Here is an 18,813-nt window from a genome sequence, read left to right on the forward strand (position 1 = left end):
ATGGAGGAGGAGATGGAGGAGGAGGAGGAGATGGAGGAGGAGATGGAGGAGGAGGAGATGGAGGAGATGGAGGAGGAGGAGGTAGAAGAGGTGGAGGAGGAGGAGGAGAAGAAGACGACTTGAGAGGAGCTTTCATGGAGAATCCACCTTGTGTGTTGGCTGAGGTGAACGACATAAATGAGCAGGAAGATACCGCTAACTACACCGGTGGCCCACGCCTGTAATCCTGGCTACTCGGGAAGCTAAAATCTGAAAGACATCAGAGCGCCTGCTTTGCAAGTGCAAAGCCCCACAGGAGAAAAGAAAGACCACTGATGGTAATGGCTAACTGTTCCCCATCTGTGCTGCACACAGGCGTGACGGTCACGTGCTATGTGCGTTTAGTTTCTCGAATGGTCCTCTGAAGCGTGTTCTGTTTTTATGTCCATTTTAGAGAAGAATAATCAAAGATCTAGGGAGGTTCAGAGCTAGCTCAACTTTTTTCAAACACTGTACGACATTTGTTATTCCAATGCCACTGTACACCGTGTGCAAAATAGTCGAAACCAAACATCTCACACCAAGTGACACAGAAATGAACACCGAGCAGAAACAAACTCGCCGCCATTTGTACATGACTTTCTTCTCTAGTCACACACATGGAGTGTGAACGAGGATAATTTCACTACCCACAGAGGGAGGCTGCTTTAGTGCATATAACCGTTTCTTATAGCCGTTCCCCTCGCTAGGTCACTGTGTCAGTTAACACACAGAGCAAAAATCTAAATAGAATAAAGTAGTGTAGTGCTCCATGTCCTCAGTGGGGTGACACTGGTGGACAGTCCTCAGAGTCTGCCTGGAGAGGGACGTGTTGACCCAGAATTTAGGGGAGCTGATGGGGATGATGGAGTTTGAGCTCAGGACAAGAGGAGTGGGAGGTGAGTTAAGCCGGAGGACGGGACCTGCAAACAGAGCGGAAGTAAGTGACAGGGGACAGGCCGTTAGGAATGGGGCGTGAAGGCCACAGTTAGTGAGCGCTGTCTGATCTGTGGCCACGGTGAGTCCAGGATGGACTTGGTACAGGGGGCCCTGCTCCGAGGTCTTAGGACAGAAGGACAGAGTGAAGAGGCAGAAAGAGCAGGTCACACCTCTTCCATCATTTGTGAAGTAACACGTGGGTTTAAAGTTCTAAATGTGTTCAGGAGCAGAGCAAGAAAGAGGCTGGCCACAACCAGTCACTGTCACCTTGTGACAGAGAAGGATATTCAAGAGACAGACAGACAGACACAAACATGCTGGGAGAACACGGGCACTGGGAGAGGCCCAAGGAGGTCCTGTCCTGTGTCACGAAGCCAGAGGAGCTGCAGGGACAGCATGGGCGCGGCAGGGGACAAGGAGCCGGGGTGTGACCTGCTGGCCCCGAGGGCCTGTGACACACCCTGAGTGCAGAGCGGGCACCATCGGGGGAAGCCGACCCCAGTGAGGCCTGTGAGCCCTCGTTCCCCTCGCAGGCCGCAGCACTGAGTTCTAGGTTGAACCACACAGCTGCCATGTGCCATTTTTAATCCACAGAAGGGATTATGTCATCACGATAGCCGACTTTCGCCCACGAGCTCCGTGAAAATGAGATGTGACTACATGAGCCGATCTGCGACAGCCATTTCCAGACAGCACAGAAGAGGGAAGCGATGGCACAGCGGTGTCGTCGTTTTTGGAACGAGGCTTGGTGACACAGTGTTGCTGGGACTTGCACAAAACACCCAAGTCGTGCACCCGTGCGGCTGACGCGCCTGTGGGGCCAGGCTGGCCACGCACCAGCCTGTGACATGTGACCTGCCACCGATCCCAGGAGCTAGTGACCACGGCGCTTCAAGTCGGTGCTCATGGATTGACGTTAGCTGCTGGAGCCGGTTCTCAAAGACGGTGCCTTGGTTTCCACACTCACAAAGCACGGGCAGCGTCACCTACCTCTGCCGACTGAAGGGACAAGAGGAGACACTGCCTGTGCCCCACGGGACCCCGAGGGACTTGGCGAGCGGCAGCTTTCGTTATTAGAGCACACTGGACAAGTGACCGGCATTACTACCTCAGAGTCACTGCCTGTGCCAGGCTGTTGACTGACTATACAAACTTACTTATAGACTTAAAATTCTTGAGACAAGGCAAATGTTAAAAAGAGTAATGATGAAACAAAAAGCCACGGCCAAGATAACACAGTGAACAAAGTGTGTCCCCAGAAAAACCGCATAGCCGCTGGATTACAAAGATCTTAGGAGAGAAAAATGGCTGTTAGAAGTCACCAGTGTCCCTTTAACGACACCCACGGCTAAGCATACACAAATATTTCAGGAATGCAATAATTTCTAGGGTTGGGAAGAGTCCTTCTTGTAGGTTTTGGTAAGAATTGGGTGAAAAAAAAAATGGCACCGTCAGGTAAACGGATTCCAGTCCTGCTCTTCCTTTGCACAGCGGGGCAGCAGGTGCCCGCAGCCTGGCGTGTCGCTGTCAGTCACGCCCGTTTGTCGGATAACGAGCAGCCCCGCTGGGGCACAGTGACTCGTGGGTAACCCCGATTCTTCAGCTCTCCCACTGGGGACGTGGTGCGGACTCTGGGCTCGGTCAAGTTCACTTGCCTGGGGAGGTGGGGAGTGGGTGACAGGGGGACAAGCACTCACCCGCTGCCATCATCCTAAGAGCACGCCCAGGTGACCTGTGCCGACAGGAGGGAGAGACGAGGGCAGGGGGGCCACCCCGCCACTGCCACACTGACCCCGGCTGGCTGCAGACCCCACGGAGCCCGGCTCAGACCGAGGCTGTGAAAGCAAAAATGAGTGCGTGTTGTTTTACACTGCCAGGCTTCTGTGGCTGCTTTGTCCTAAGCATTACTGTGGCGACAGGGGACCAAGACGCACGGCTGTTAACATCTGAAAATTGTTTTCCTGCAAGCCCTACAAAGCCCAGACTCCAGCAGAATGAGCACAGGACGGCACGTCCACAAGGACACGAGGTCCCCTTGCAGGGCAGGGTCTGGGAGGCCATTGCTCTCCAGGTGTGGATAAGACACTCAGCTGGTGACCCGCCTCAGACATGGGGCTTTTCCTCCTGTGCCACTTTTAAACCCCAAATCAGACGACATCTAGGACACTGTGTTGCCCTGGAGAAGACTGGGCAGGTGTGACCAGATGGGTGTTGGGGAGCACAGGGCTGTGTGCCAGGCTGACCAACCCCAAATATCCTCTTCCCAGCTCTGTGACTTCTCGCTCGACCCCTCAAAGACGCGGCTACCGAAAGGTCCTACCGAAAGGTCCTCGGTCCCCGCGAGAGGCAGAGGCAGTTCCCTTCCTGTTCCCACTTCCTGGCAAGGCCTCTCCAGGCGTTTCTCCAGAGCCTCATCGTGGCACATCCTTTTGTGAACGAGGGAGAGAAAACACGGGTGTTCTGAGCTCTTCAGAGGAAGATCACCATGTGAACAAAACCTGGACTTATTCGCCCTCCTGGCTGATCTCAGCCCAAGCGTGAAGCTGGGGTCCCTCGCCAGAAGCAGGCAGTCTCCGGACATATTAAAGCCATTATCACAGATGAGAGGGTTTCTAGGTTCAGATGTCTTTGCTCGGTCTCTCTAAAGTGATTTACAGCCCGCGTTCCCATGTAACAGTCCAGGACAGAGATCGGGTCCTCTGGGAGCAGGGCGGGTTGGCCGCTGTGAAATCCTGTCACCAAGGGCTTTGGAGTGTCATATCAGGCACTTGATCTGACTTAAACCCAAAGGGTGGCTCATCATTGTCTGCCCGGAGGGGAGAGGCACGCTCTGCTCGCTCGAGAGCTGAGGAGCAAATGAGGGAGATGAGTGTGATGGCTGGGTCAGCTGCAGCCCTGATGGGGCGCTTGCTGGAAAGGAAAGCCTGGGACACCGGGGACGTCACCATTGGCACTTGGACACCCTCGAAGTGGCAGACCTGGTACTGAAGCCCGCCAGCTCATTTTCCCAAGGCTTCAGAAGCAAGAGCAGCTCAGAGAAACACGATCTCATCACAGGCTGCAGTGGGCACAGGACAGGCGTGGGCATGCCAGCCAGTATCCTTTAAAGACTGATGCACGGGGTTAGGTCCCTGGAACACATCCGGGAAGGCGGATGACTCAGAGCTCCTCTACCGATGACCCGTGACCGTGCGGGTCAGTCACCAGGGTACTGCATGCTCGCTAGCGGGACCCAGTGACCCAGAGCTGGCTCGGTGACATTCTGGTTTGCAAGAATCTGATTCTAAGGAGGAATCAGTTTTCCTTTCAAGTGGTAACGAGCGTTCCAGATCTCCTACAAGGACACGTTTAATGGGAAACACAGCGGTCCTTTCTGTCACATTCCCACGGTGTCCCCTGTACAGCCGGACGGACAGCCGGACATCTCGGTTCTGAGCCGTGCTCTCTTAGACGCACCTCACTGCATCTTGGTCTTTCTGAGAGAAACAGTAAGATTTCTCCTTCAGTCAGTTTGGGGAGTTTTGCTCGCTGCTTCTGGCAATCCGCTTTTTTCTGACCCGTTTCCTATGACTTAAAAAGAGCCCTTTTGCACCGTGATCACAGGAGAGGCCGCTCTATCTTTAATAAAATGCCTAATTCGGGTCCTGGCGCGCTGGCCGGTGGAGGTCTGAGAGCTGCCAAGCCCAGCGGCCTTCTGGCAGCCCTGGGCCTCGCAAAAGCTGTTCTCTGGCTATGGGCTTTCACGCAAGCACTAATTTTATTATAGCTAGTTTATGACTTTCTCTTATTTCCTTACTATTTTTAAATGTGAGGCTGTAACCGGAGGCGTCTGGAGGCCCGGGAGGCGAGGGGACCGTTAGTTACCCAGTGTGGGATCAGTGGCCTGTGGGAGCCGAGGATTCAAACGCGGTGTCAGGGCACTTCAACCCCGGGTCCCCGGGGGACGGTGCCCCGCCAGGAACACACAGCTTTCCTCTCTTTATTCTCTCCCACCGCCCCCCTGATGGTTTTTCTTTTAAACTGTTTTTGTACATTGGCCATTCCAGGCAGCCCTCCCTAGCTACAGTTAATAAGACGTTCCTGGGCAGAGTTTTCACTTCTCACACAGTGCACCCTCTCTGTTCCCACAACACAGCAAATCCGTGTATGACGTGAATAAGGCCCTGCATTAAAAATGCCGAACAGACTTGATGTCATTCCACACGTCACTTTGGGAGGCTTTCAGAAAGACCGGCTAGTCAGGGGAAAACCACTTGGAGGGGTTTCTCAGGACAGTTGAGGAGATGAAGTGGGATGTTTATGGAAAGGGCGGGGCGGCCTGCAGAGCCAGCGGCTTTCCTTAAACCAGTCTCCCTTCCCACAACTGGCCAAGCAGGGCTGTCACACTGGAGGTGACCACCAGGTCACCCAGTGGATCTATGACCAGCACGGGGGAGACCCGCGTACAGTCCAAGGTGTGCGGTTACCAGGATGCAAGAGAAGGTGGACGGCCAGGAACACGGCCAGCGGGATGCTGGGCTAGAGTCAGGAGGCCGCAGGCTGGTTCCAAGTCCAGCCTAACCAGTCCCTAACCGAGGCCTGTGTCCCTTGGTCTCCTTATCCACAAAATGACAGGGTGGCAGGGTCCCCTGAGCCTTTCCCACCTCTGAAACTCTGGGCATTTTTCTGTGACCGCCCAGCCAGTACGTTACTGAGCCATTTCCTTTCCTTACCTTCAGGGGCCTCACTTTTTATTCCTTTCCTTCTTGTGGATAAAATGAAGAAGTAAAAGACAAAAGGCTTTACATGCCGATGGAGTGTTTGAGTCCCGCAGCTGCGTCTTTTAAAAGCAGTGCGCCCTGCAAATGTGACCGCTCAGGGTTACATTCGTCTAGAAGGACACAGAGGATGAGAAGTCACAGCACGGGGAACAGCGGCTCTGGCAACACTGCCAAGTGGCAGCAGTCCCAGGTCACACACGGCCAATGAGTGCTTTGTCTGGAGATGAAGACACAAAGCCTGATCCAGTTCTTTCCCAGACTGCCAGTGGGTGCACATTACACTCTGCCATCAATGAAAAACGCGCATGCACACTTTTTAAAAACCCTACCAATTTTTAAAGTAGCTTTTACAAGTACAGAGGTTGAACATTCATCGATATTTATTCCCTACTGATGTCATTTTTCGCTTCATCTATTTCCATTACCTATGTTTCACTTCCTAACAATGAGACGAAAGAGCGGCCAGGCGTAGTAGCTCACGCCTGTAATCCCAGCTACTTGGGCAGCTGATATTGGGAGGATTGCAGTTTGAGGCCGGCCTGGGCGAACAGTTCTGAGGATTCCCATCTCCAAAATAACCAGAGCAAAGTGGACTAGAGGTGTGGCTCAGGCAGTAGACAGCCAGCTTTGAAAGCCCTGGGTTCAAATCCCAGTTCCACCAAAACCAAAAAATCCTAAGGGGGACCGAGAGCAGTGCAGTGTTACTTGACACATCCTTGTACAGAGGGAGAAGCCAGTGATCAAAGCCATGGTACCAGGAAAGCCACTGTGGATGGCTCCTCTATGCGACCACGAACCAGAACAAACTCTGCAGCCAGCCAGCTCCGTTCACCGCCCAGCGTCACCTCTGAATTACTAACAGGCGTGTCCTTTGTGGGAGAAGCCACCCATTTTACTGACAAGAAATGAAACCGAGGCTATGCAGGCATCTCGACGTGGATCTCGAGGGGAGTGGAAGACAGGCCCGTTTGTCAGCACCCTGACGTCTCACGCCACCTCCGAGCACACTTCGTTCTTCTGTGGCCGGGAGTCCAGAGCCACGACTGGACTCTCCACGAATTGTGTCTACAGATCAGAAAGGCTCACTTTACACACAGGGTCGAACAACAGGGGCAAATACCTTCAGACGATTGAATGTGCGTTCACTGGCTGGCATGGACGGGGCGTGGCCATCGCTGACATGTGACAGTGCTGTCACAACTTCACAGTAGGATGAAGTCTGTCCATCCGGCTTTCATACTGCACCACCGACACCTCACATCTGTGTCTCCTTACTGAGACCCGAAGCCACAGCTGGCCAGCACTCTGTGAGACCAGGTGCGCTCAACCATGGCGACCCGTCAGGTGACACCCGCCATTGTCGGCTCTGTGTCCTGGGCAGGTCTCGCTCAAAGCCCGGCTAACTCAGCTATAAAAGGAGGGCAAGAGCTGTGATTCTAATATACAAACATCAGGTATCAGAATTTTGTTAACTAAAAAGCATACAGTAAACTACTTCCATCTCTGTCAGACGACTGCATAGCAGAGGACTTCACCCACCAAGAACAAGGACAAACGCATACTATAAACAACGGAGTGTCATCAAGGCCTTTGGGACAGAGGGGTCGAGCTCCTAGAGGAGGTGGCATGCACTTAGTAAGGGGACAGGCTCATGGATCAAGTATGGCGAGGCCACTGTGAGACGGGGACACTTAGCAGAGCTTTTGGCCACCCTATGGGACAAGGAGATGTGAACCCAAGTTCAGAGCTGCCAAGGAAGCCAGGGCTCAAAGGGCCAACCCTCCCGCAAAGTGACCCCGAGTGTGAGCCACCTCGGCTGTGCCACGTGGCACATTCCTACGAGACCTCGACCACGCTGTGCGATTTCTCAGGAGGAGACAGCGGGCAGTAACTCCCTCAGTCAGAGTTTCGGCATTCCCGTGGCAGGGAAAAATAAAAACAAAAGATCAAGAAAGAGACCTTCATCAGAGAATCAAGAGCTATAAAAAACAGCCAAGTTGAAATTATGGAAAGATAAATCTCCTGACTAAAGTTAAGAATGTGACATTCGGCCTTCGTGGCAATTTGGATGTGGCCAAGGACAGGTGTGCGATCGACGAGGTAGGACGGTGAAAAGCACCTAGGCCCAACTGAGGCACGAGACAGGGAAGATGGAGCCCACAGATTCCTGAAGCATGGGAGATGCGTGGGGCAAAGGTCCAGCTCACAAACAAACAACAGAAGACGTGGAGCAGTGGACAGGAGGGATGGGGCAGAGACAAGACTGAAGTGGTCACAGCCAAGAATGTCCAATGCTGATGAAACCACAAGTCCCAGAAGCTCAGTGACCCTCACACAGAGTGGAAAACGCAAAGAACAAGTCTGCTGGTCAAAGTGCTGAAAAAACACAAGGAAAAACAAGGGGAGGGAGAAAGCCATCTTCACCACCACCACTGAGACCCAATGTCCACTAGGGAAAGATGGAAACCACCCAAGTGAGCGCATAAATAGTGTAGAGTTCCACCTAGATCAGGGACACGCCAACCAGTGCTACGACAAAAGCAAGCCTGACAAACAGACGCTGAGCACACAGAGCCGGGCGCACAGAGGGCACGCTGGGTGAATCCACCGTGGTGTGAAAAGCAGGAAAGCAGCCACACTGTGAAAAGCCAGAGCTGTGGTCATTCTGGGGTGGATAACTGCAGGACGTGAGAACCAGTCTCCTGTGTTACTGGTGACATGCCAGTTGCTGATTGTGTAGAGGAGGTTACAAAGGTTACAAAGGCCTTGCAAAAATTCAAAACTTACTTCATACTCTGCTGGTGGGAATGCAAGCTAGTGCAACCACTCTGGAAAAAAATTTGGAGGCTTCTCAAAAATCTAAACACAGATTTGCCATATGATCCAGCAATCCCACTCCTGGGGATATACCCAAAGGAATATGACAGAGGTTACTCCAGAGGCACCTGCACATCCATGTTTATTGCGGCACTATTCACAATAGCCAAGTTATGGAAACAGCCAAGATGCCCCAGCACTGATGAATGGATTAAGAAAATGTGGTATCTATACACAATGGAATTTTATGCAGCCATGAAGAATGAAATTTTATCATTCACAAGTAAATGGATGGAACTGGAGAACATCATCCTGAGTGAGGTTAGCCAGGCCCAGAAGACCAAAAATCGTATGATCTCCCTTGTATGCATACTTTAGATCTAGGACAAACACAGTAATGTGGTTGGACTTGGGTCACCCGCTAAGGGGAGAGCACATACGGGAGGAACGGGGATAGGTAAGAAACCCAAAATATGAAAGTGTTTGATGTCCCCACTCCAGAGGAACTAATACAGAAACCTTAAAACGACAGAGATCAATAAGAAAAGGGGATCAGGAACTAGGGAAAATGTCAGTTAGAGATGAATCAACCTGGGTTGTAATACACTTGTACATGAAAGCAATGCTAGGAATCTCTCAACTAACAAAAATGCTTTATCTTCCTTATTATGCTTATGTCTTCTCTTCAACAAAATTAGAGATAAGGGCAGAAAGGTTCTGCCTGGAAGTGGGGGTGGGAGGGGGGATAGGGTGGGGGTGGGGAGCAGAGGGGAGAAATGATCCAAACAATGCATGCACATGTGAATAAATGAATAATTTAAAAAAGAAAAGAAAGAAGGGATATGATATAGATCAGAAACTCAGACCTAAATAAAGAAAAGAGTACTAGAGAAGGAGTAAATGCAGTTACAATAAAACCTTTTATTGTTCTTATTCTTAAAAAAAAAAATTCAAAACTTATGTCTACCTTTTCACGTGTGTTACACCTCAGTAAAAGTTACTTACATGCACGCACAAAGTACTGTGAAAGCACGGCCTTTATGCTGCAAATGTCTCACGCCGACTGACTGACACACAGTGTCTTCCCCCTTTCTACTCACTGCCTGACGCATCTTCCCATCGCCCCCTCTTTGGGTCTGAAAGACCCAAAGCGATGGTCTTAGAATCAGGGTGCAAGCTCACGGTTTTTCTGTGGCTTGTGACAGTCTTAAGAATGAGGCGCTGAGGGTGTGACCCGGTTCAGACATTTCTATGGGGAACCAATTTTAAGTATATAAAAAAAAAAAATCCAAGATGAAAGTAATCATTAAAGGGTGACCAGGGAGGAGGAGGAGGGATGCACTCAGGACAGAAGCTACAGGGAAGCTATGAAATGAGTCGTTAGATGAACGGGATAAGGAAATCAGTACAGGGAGGGAGGCTGGTGAACAGTGGACAGATGGTGAACAGGTGCAGGGGTGCATTTGAGAGGGAGCAAGCATTCTTTGGAATACAAGGTGACAATAGCTGGAGGCAATTACTGATACAGTTCAAAATAGCTGGTAGAGAGGATTTTGAATGATCCCAGGGTAAAGATAGGACGGGGGCTGAGGGCGGGGCTCAGTGGTCAAGCACTTAGCTGACACATGTTCAACTGTGGGGGGTCTGGTCAGTATTTGAGGTGATAAGCATGCAGCAAACACTGATCTGATCACAGTACACGTGTGTTGAAATGTACACTGCATACATGTCAAGTTTTAAAATCTTACTAGAGGGAGAGACAGAGAGAACTTTGAACCCAAAAGTAAGGAGCTTATTTGTGACAGAGGACACCATTAGCAGTCACAAAACTTTAAAATGGGATGATCATTTACACTGCAGTGTGTGCTCAAGAAGAAAGTCTACATTTCTAAAGCGACTTTCAGAAAACCCATCAGTCTGGTGGGAAAGCTTTGGCAAGGCCTTTCCAACCCCACGAATATTTCACTTGGAACAGGGAGCAAGCACCCTGAAATTCAATCCCCACCACCATCGTGAGTTTGCCTCCAACAATCAAGTCGGTAGGCGGTCGATCGACAGTTATTAAACAAGCTTTTGCCTTGGCAACCACTTTCCTAATCATTTTCCTGCAGAAGCTCACATGCAGCCCAGGTGGCTTTAAAGACACACCAGAGGCCTGTCCAGGCTTCCCAGGCATGGAGTGTTCTTCAGCCCAGTGCATCACAGGCTCGGACAGTCCTGGTGGGAAGACACATGGGGACACATTGCTGGGCTTCCTGGAAAATGCCCGTTCCCTCCTGGTTGCTCCTCTGGAGAGAGTGAAAGTATTCTGCAGCAGAGGAAAGTGAGTTTTTAACCCATAATGGAGAGAAGGAAAGGACAGAAAGGTTTATATACACCTTTCCCCCCAACCATGGTGTGGAACCTGGAGCAGTGGATCCCTCTGTGAGGGAGGTGGGGAGATGGGGTCAGTCTGGTGCACAGGGCCAATGGCTCTGAGCTCCAAGTGGAGGCAGCACTGGACTAGAACAAGCCACATGACTGACCTACTGCCTCAGAGACAGCGCTGCCGATGGCTAAGAGAACCACCAAGTAGATACTGTCGCCGCTGTGTTCCTCATGGGGACACGTCAAATGTAGCAGCACTCAAATGGTGGCCAGCCTAAGCCCCAGGAACCACGCTTACAGCTGAAGTCAGAGAAGAGCACCGGACAGCAAGGAGAAGTAAGCACGTCACCGGCCCGGGTGCAGGAGGAAGGTCGATCTGGGTCAGGAAACAGATCTGACTGGATTCGATGGAAGCAGTGCCACTGTCAGGTGCACCAGTGGCCACGAGGGCTAAGTGGACTTCATGGCGGAGAGGCAGGCGCAGGGTGGCCGTGCTGGCACCAGGAGGCAGAGGCGTAGAGACACAGTGACCTGTGTCCGAGGGAAGACAGAACCCATGCTGACCTGAGCTCTGAAGGTGCGGGCAATTCCTTCTGCCCTTACTTCCAGTGACTGGGAGTGCTTGCAAGGATTTTACTCCTCTTATCACTTTTAGCCTCTTGATTTGCCTAGTAACACCCACTATCACCAATTCTAAATAACATTCTGATCAGTGTAAGGAACTAACTAGTAAGTGTCGTCAGCGACTGAAATGGGCAAAGAATTTAGAAGGCTGGAGGCAGTGGCTGGAGGCCCAACAGCCTCCACCTTCCAGGAATGGCCGAGAAGCTCACCTCGCCTCCAGGGGCAGCTCCCACCTGCGAGTGAGCCAGCGGAAAACACGGATGAGGGGACCACAGCGCGAGTCCCCTGGGATGTGACTCCTCCGTGGGAAGAGAACGTGGGAGTCGTAAGTATTTTATGGCAATTAGACAAAAGTGCTTTTATTCACAGAGAATAAAAGATTCTGATTACTGCTTCAAAAACAGACTGTCGTCTCTCGTGAACGAAAACTGAAAATCAGAAAGGATTCCTGATTTGGCATCTGTGGCAGGGGATTGGAAGGATACCGTGCTTGCAATCGAGCCTAATCAAAATTTAATTGTTCAAACCCACAATGACACAAAATTAAGCAAACCTTGGGGGCACCCTCACAAAATTCAAGCGGCCTGCAGGAAACAATGGCTGCTGATGTTATTTCACAGAGATCACCTTTCTAAAAACCGGACATGGGGTAGATTTCATCGGCAATGATGATTGACCTGTGCCAAAACCACTCTGATCCGAGGCGTTCGTTCACATTTACGAAAATCGTGGTTCCCACGCGTGGCTGAGGAACCTTCCAGACAGACAGCCTTCCTCCTCCAGGCTCAGCTTCTGAATTTCTACAATCTGCTTTAGTTTCTCTACGCGAAATAACGTAAGAGAAAATAAGGCCTCTATTTGTAAATAGTACACAGTAGTCACACAGAAATAATAATTCCCTATCAATGAGAACTGTTCATTTTAAATTAACCACTTAATATTCTACACATTGTATTACCATCGATTAAAAAAGAGTGACAATTTTAGGGTGTTTAGGAGTGCCACAACTATGACAAAAGAAAAGCATTCCTAAGTTTGACAGACTGAGGCAATGCCCTTCATCTTGGGCGAGCCTCATCACCTGGACGGCTCAGGGTGAAATGAGGGTGGCCTGACGACTTCCCCTAAACGCTCAAAGGATCTTCTCCCCGGGATCCACATCTCATCCCTTGTCCCTGACCCGCAAGGGAGAGGTGGCTTTCCACAGTGAACGTAGTGGAAAAAGGCCACCGGCCACACAATTGAGGAAGGGCTCCCATCAGCACCGGAGCAGAGAAGAGGCTGCGGTCACCCCCTCCACCCCTGTGCCACCAACACTGCCCTTGGGCTAATGTGCCCTCTGTTGGTTTGGGGCAGTCACCTGACCCCGGCTGCAGCCGTCAGTGAACACGGCGTTGTGTCCAGGACACGCTGTGCACGTACAACCAGGAGAAGGGGGGTGCTGGGGTGGTGTTCCCTGGCAGGGAGGGTAGGGACCAGGCACACAGGGACACAGGCTCCGCAGGGGTCAGCTCTTACCAGCTACTGCTCGCAGCTCTTTCACCACCAGATTCTCTGCTTTTTACTTTTTTAACATTTGCTGGTGAAATATTACGAAGATGAGAAAAGTGAGGACGGTATCGTGAGTGCCCAACGTTAAGATTGCACAGAGCCTGACGCTTTGCTAAGTGCACTTTTGCTACACACGCTCTCTGTCCATCTGTCCATCTGCTTTTTGATACAACTTAAACACAAGGCATCAGTACACTTCACTCCTCAGGACGTGTGGATCACGCGGAGTTGATGTACGGTACACGCACACACACCTAGACAACTGTAACACACGCCCTGTCCCCCGGCCCCTGCTCCTGTCCCCTCCCGCAGGCGGACGTCCTGAGGACCTGCCTCGTGGCCGCAGCACACACATGCAAGGACAGTCCTTCTCCTGGGGAGCACGCAGCAATCTCCAGGATGCGTCTTGTCCGTGTCACCCTGCGCAGACCTGTTTCAGCTCTCTCGGGTCACAGTCATCTTGCGGGACCTCAGGGTGAGTCTGTGTTTAGGTTTTGGTGAGAGACTCTAAGACCATTCTCTGCGGCGGCTGTGCCACTTCACCTCCCGACGTGTCACCTCTACGCGTGCCATCAGTCCTCAATTCAATGTGACGCTTTTTCCCCCTTTGTTTCTTGAAAATTCCTATCAACCATTTATTCGTTCACCTTATGTTGTGACTTGGCACTCCTCGGTCCCCTGCAGACCTGGCTTCTGCTCGATGTCATTTTCCCTCAGCCTGAAAGGGATCACCCTGCTGACAATGCTCCCGGTTTTCACTCACCTTAAAATGTCTTCATCTTGCTGTCACGTCTGAAATTTATTATGGCTGCTTACTGACTTCTGGGAGGAAGAGATTTTTAATTTTTGTCTGATTCGAAGTCACGGCTCCTTCTCCACGACACGTCGTTTTTCTCGGGGGGTTTCCCAGATCTTTCTCGCGTAGGTGACACACAGCGTGTCGTGAGGTTTCGCCTGAGTTCATCCAGCTTGAGGTTGGCGAAGCCACCATTGTCTGTGCATCTATTTGCTTCTTACAGATCGGGGGGGGGGGGGGGTGGGCGGGAATTTTAGGCAGTTTCCCAAGTATTCCTGTGCGTGACGGTCTTGGTCCTGGGATGGCCTCGTCCCGCACAGCACCAAGGCTCTTTAAATGAAAGCTGCCTCTGACGTTCAGACTGGACACTTGGTCCTGCTCTGTCTGCGAGGTCCTGCCTCCCTGTCACCCCTGGTGCTCCCTCAAGCCCACCCGACGGAGGCTTTTTATTTCGGCCCAGGAAGCTCCACCTTACCGTGTGACCGTGTCTATTTTCCCGCTGAGATTTCCTGCTCGCTCATTCAAGATAAGCGTATTTTATTTTATATATCTGAGCAGTTATGATAACTGGGAGGTTTTTTGGAGACAGTGTCTCACTGTATTTCCTGGGTTGGCCTCAAGCAGCTCTCCTGTCTCAGCCTCCCGAGCATCTGGGATTACAGGCATGCAGTGCCACACCCCGCCTATGATAATCCCTCAAACCCTTTCCTACTCATTCCAACAGCTCAGGCACCCTGGGGTCGGTGTCAGTCAACACCTGTGGTCTTGCATGACTTGTGTTGCCCTGCTTCCTCATATGCCTAACGATTCTGGAACTGATCCCAAACATGACAAATGACGCACTGCAGACACTTGGCACTTCGTCCTGTTACTCCATATTTATCAGCTTTGCGTTTTAGCCGGCTATTATCCCTGATAACCAAACTGTTTCTCCTAAGTAGTTCTTTTAGCCTTAGCTGAGTAACCGGGACCTCACACGCTTACGTCGGGGGTCCCCCGGAGACCTGGTCAGAATTCGCACACAGACTCTGGGCCGCTCCTCTGAGGCCCTCCTTTCCAGGATTCCCTCTTGTTTTCTGGCCTCTGACCCCTCAATCTGTAAGTTTCTACATAAGTTGTGGCAGTGCTGTGACACTGGGGCCTGCTTGTGGCACAACAAAAAAGGCGTAAGAACAGGAAACCTACCCAGAGTTCCTCCCTTCTTCCAGGGGTTAAGTGACAAGCAATGGAGGTGACTGAGGGCCTTCTGCCTGTCACACGCGGATCCGTCACAGCCTGTGGGCTTCATATGTCCCTGAGTTTACAGGGCTGAGCTGACGTGAGCCACTTGGGGAAGTAGCACCTTGTTTATCTGCAGGGAACACGAGTGGCCCTGGTAAGAACACAGGCTCTAAGTAAAAACAAAGGCTGTGACTCGTCGCAATGAACTTTTGTCATCTGATTAACAAGAACAGCCACAAGAGACGTAGGCAGCATTGTCAATAGGACTTTCCATCAGAAACTGTTCCCTGTGCTGTCCAATGTGGCAGCCACCAGCCACACTGGGCCACTGAACACAAGTACGGTCACCATGACTGGGGTGCTAAAATGCTACTTCATTTACTTTTTCCCTAATTTAATTTAAATAACCACATGTGGCTAAAAGAGACTGCAGTGATCCTCCTCCACAAATGACCTAACTTGGGCTGCCTGCTTCACAGGCCATGAACTAGTGGCCCAGGGAGCTCCAGGAGGGGCCTGCCCAGGACACATGGCCTCCGGTGAAAACCCGGGATTTGAACTTACCTCTCCTGAACCCTCATCTGACGCTCCATCTCAAAGAGATGACAGCATGTCGTGGCTGGAAGGGGACAACTAAGAATGTACCAGGTGGCGTCAGGACAAGGAAACACCTGACAGAACACAGCTGAGGGCAGCGGGAGTCACAAACACGCCACCTTTCTGTGTGAGGTCCCACGTGCTCGGTGGGTGTGCCATTTCTTTTAGGGTGATGACTTTTATCCGTGGTGAAAAGGACCTTCTTATAGGTCATTCGGGTCCGGAAGGTGTGACCCGGCTGGTTTATAACACAAAGTACGAAAATCCAGGTCCTGGTCCCATTCGTTCTTGGATCTGTTTTCTAGGTCGGGCACTGTCTGGTGATCTGAGAGTTACGGTTTCAACAATCCTATTTGGTCCCCCAAAATCTGCAAGGTACGCACCCCAGAGATGGCTGCCAGGCCTTCCTCTCATTTCCGCTCTGCTAAAATGGAATCTTTTACCCTTAGCCCACTCTAGGAGAACTTGAGTAATTACTTCAACTGCGTCCTCTTCCTCTGTCTGTCTTGCTCACACACGTACACCCCACAAAACTTTACACGGATTTCATATTAGCAGTCCCTGCGAGTTCTAAAATAATACACACGCAGTACAGAGCGTCGCCAGAAAGCTCCAAGAAAAATAGCATTGTTTTTGGAGAAAGTGCTGTGGTTAGAGTGATGTCACAAAAATCATCTCATTAATTTCCTGGAGCTACATCCTGAAGGAAATCCAGGAGGTTCAATTTTCTCACAAAGTCAAGCAGGCTTTTTCTCTTGGTGGGTGACAGGTCACACAAAGCCACAGGTGTCATAAACTGGTGCCCATTCTTCACAGTCGCAAAGGATCAAGTTCCACTTTCCATAATATTTTAGGTGACAGGGATTATTGGAATACAAAAGGCATCCTTCCTGAATTCAGCTCCTAGTTCCTGACAGTGAGGGCAAATGCACAGAAGACGGCATTGCGAGCTGGAGAAAAAGGCCACCGGTCTAGAGCCAAGGGAGGAGAGACCTCTTTCCCCACTGTCACCCTCCATGCTTTTCCTCCAGGCTGTAAGCAGTCATCAACCCTGGCTTGGGACACAGGAGGCTGAGCTCCTGGAGGCCAGAGCGATGCCTACAGGTGCTCACCGGGCATCACAGCACCTGGGATGCTGAATGAATGAATGAGCGAACAAATATGATTGCTAGCAGAAATCAGCTTCACTCCTTCCCCCCAGAAGTGCCCAGTGATACAGTGGGAAGAAAATCTCCATCGCAAACAAACCGTAAGTGCTATGAGAGAGACCACCGAGGACCAGTTTACCCACCAACTTAAAAAAAAATCTAAAAACCTAAACTTCAGTGTTACATTTAGAACAGCCTGTCCAAGGGGGGATGTGAGGAAAGCTTTTCATTTTGGATGAGTACTGGACACCGAAGCCCAGGTAACGGTAGAAAAACGAGTGGGACTTGTTTCCACCCAAGAAAGAGACCAGGCACCAGTGGAAGCCACACAGAAGACGGGGGTTGACACCCAGCGTGAGGAAGAAATCTGTACAACTCAACAGCAAAACAAGCCTCAAGGACCCAGGTGAGAAAAGGGCCAAGGGCCTGAACAGATACTTGAAAAGGAAGATCAACCAATGGCCACAGGTGCCGACCACCACTGACCACAAGGACAGTACAAAACAGGTGGCCCTGGAATGTGATGCTACCTCACAGCTGACAGTGTTGGTGACAGAGTGGAGAAAGGGAGCCCTCGTGCACTGACGGCGGGAGTCAAATTAATATGGCAGTTATGCAAAAGTGCAAGGGAGGCCCTCAGTGATCTGGTTTTCCAGGAGTGGTTCTATGTCCAAAGGGAACAAAGTCACCGTTTCAAAGAGAGACAGACACGGGCACACTGAGTTAACCAAGATGTCTATCACAAAAGAATGCATTTTTTTAAATGTGGTATACACGCACGATGGAATATTCTACAGCCATAAAAGGAAGTCCTGCCATTTGCAGCAACACGAGTGGAACTGGAGGGCAGTATATGAGATGAAGTGAGCCGAGCAGAGAAAGACAAGCCCCACGAGTGCTGGCCTGTGTGTGGGGGAGGGGAAGGGGAGCCAGAAGAGTCAGTCACAGAGAAGCAGAGAGCACAGTCGTCCTCTCTAGAGGCTGGGCAGGCAGGAGATCCACGAAGGCTGGACGATGGCACCAGCACACGTTAGCCGGGAGGAACGCACAGGACCGCAGCCCGTCAACGACTCATCACGGATTTCAGAACCGCTGAGGAGTGGGGTTTGAAAGCTCCCAGCGCTCAGAACTGCTAATATTTCAGACGACAGAAATTCCAGATGCTCGGATTCAATCACTGCCCTGTGCACTCGTATAAATTATCACTCCGCACGCCACCAACAAGCACAAACCCAACATGCCAGTCAAAAACACAGAATAAGAACCAGAAGTAAGTGCAGAATGTATTCTTTTTGGCATCAAAAACATGAAAAAGAGAAAAGCAAAACACATCTCTTTATACAAGCGTGCGTGAGTGCGTGTGTGCGTGCGTGTGTGTGTGTGTGTGTGTGTGTGCGTGTGAATGAGCAGACAATGGACCAGAATCCCGGTGCAGAACAAAAAGATAAGCCACAAATGCAATTCTAAAAAGCATGTGAAATTGCATTTTTTATTTAGGGGCACCGGGTCTTGAACTCAGGTCCTACACCTTGAGCCACCCCACCAGCCCTTTTTTTGGTGTGTGTGATGGTCTCTTCAACACAGGGTCTCATGAACTGTTTGCCCAGGCTGGCTTTGATCTCTGCCTCCTGAGCAGCTGGGCTTACAGGTGTGAGCCACTGGCGCCCAGCCAGAAGGCCATTCTTGAAACTGGTGACAGTGGCTCCTTATACAAAGACGGTGGCTATCTTTTACGTCGGCAGCTAGCACACATTTCTTCCGCAATGATCAAGACACAAAGCAGCACGGGAACAGACAGCTGAGCGAATAATCCCATTTCTCAGGTCATTGTTGACGTACTTATGTGACACAAGGAAGGGGGTCAGGGGAAAAAAAACGAAATTTAAAAATACCACTTACTCCCAGGCATAGCGGTGCACGCCTGTAATCCCAGCTGTTCGGGAGACACAGGCAGGAGGATCAGGAGTTCGAGGCC

At 51.0% G+C, this 18,813-nt stretch overlaps 1 protein-coding gene across 1 annotated transcript in view; it reads right to left on the reverse strand.

The window, feature by feature from the left end:
* Ttc28 (tetratricopeptide repeat domain 28) overlaps positions 1-18,813 on the reverse strand; it is a 444,103-nt gene that overhangs the window by 156,428 nt on the left and 268,862 nt on the right.

The sequence above is a fragment of the Castor canadensis genome, chromosome 18, assembly GCF_047511655.1.
Source record: "Castor canadensis chromosome 18, mCasCan1.hap1v2, whole genome shotgun sequence".
NCBI lineage: Eukaryota > Metazoa > Chordata > Mammalia > Rodentia > Castoridae > Castor > Castor canadensis.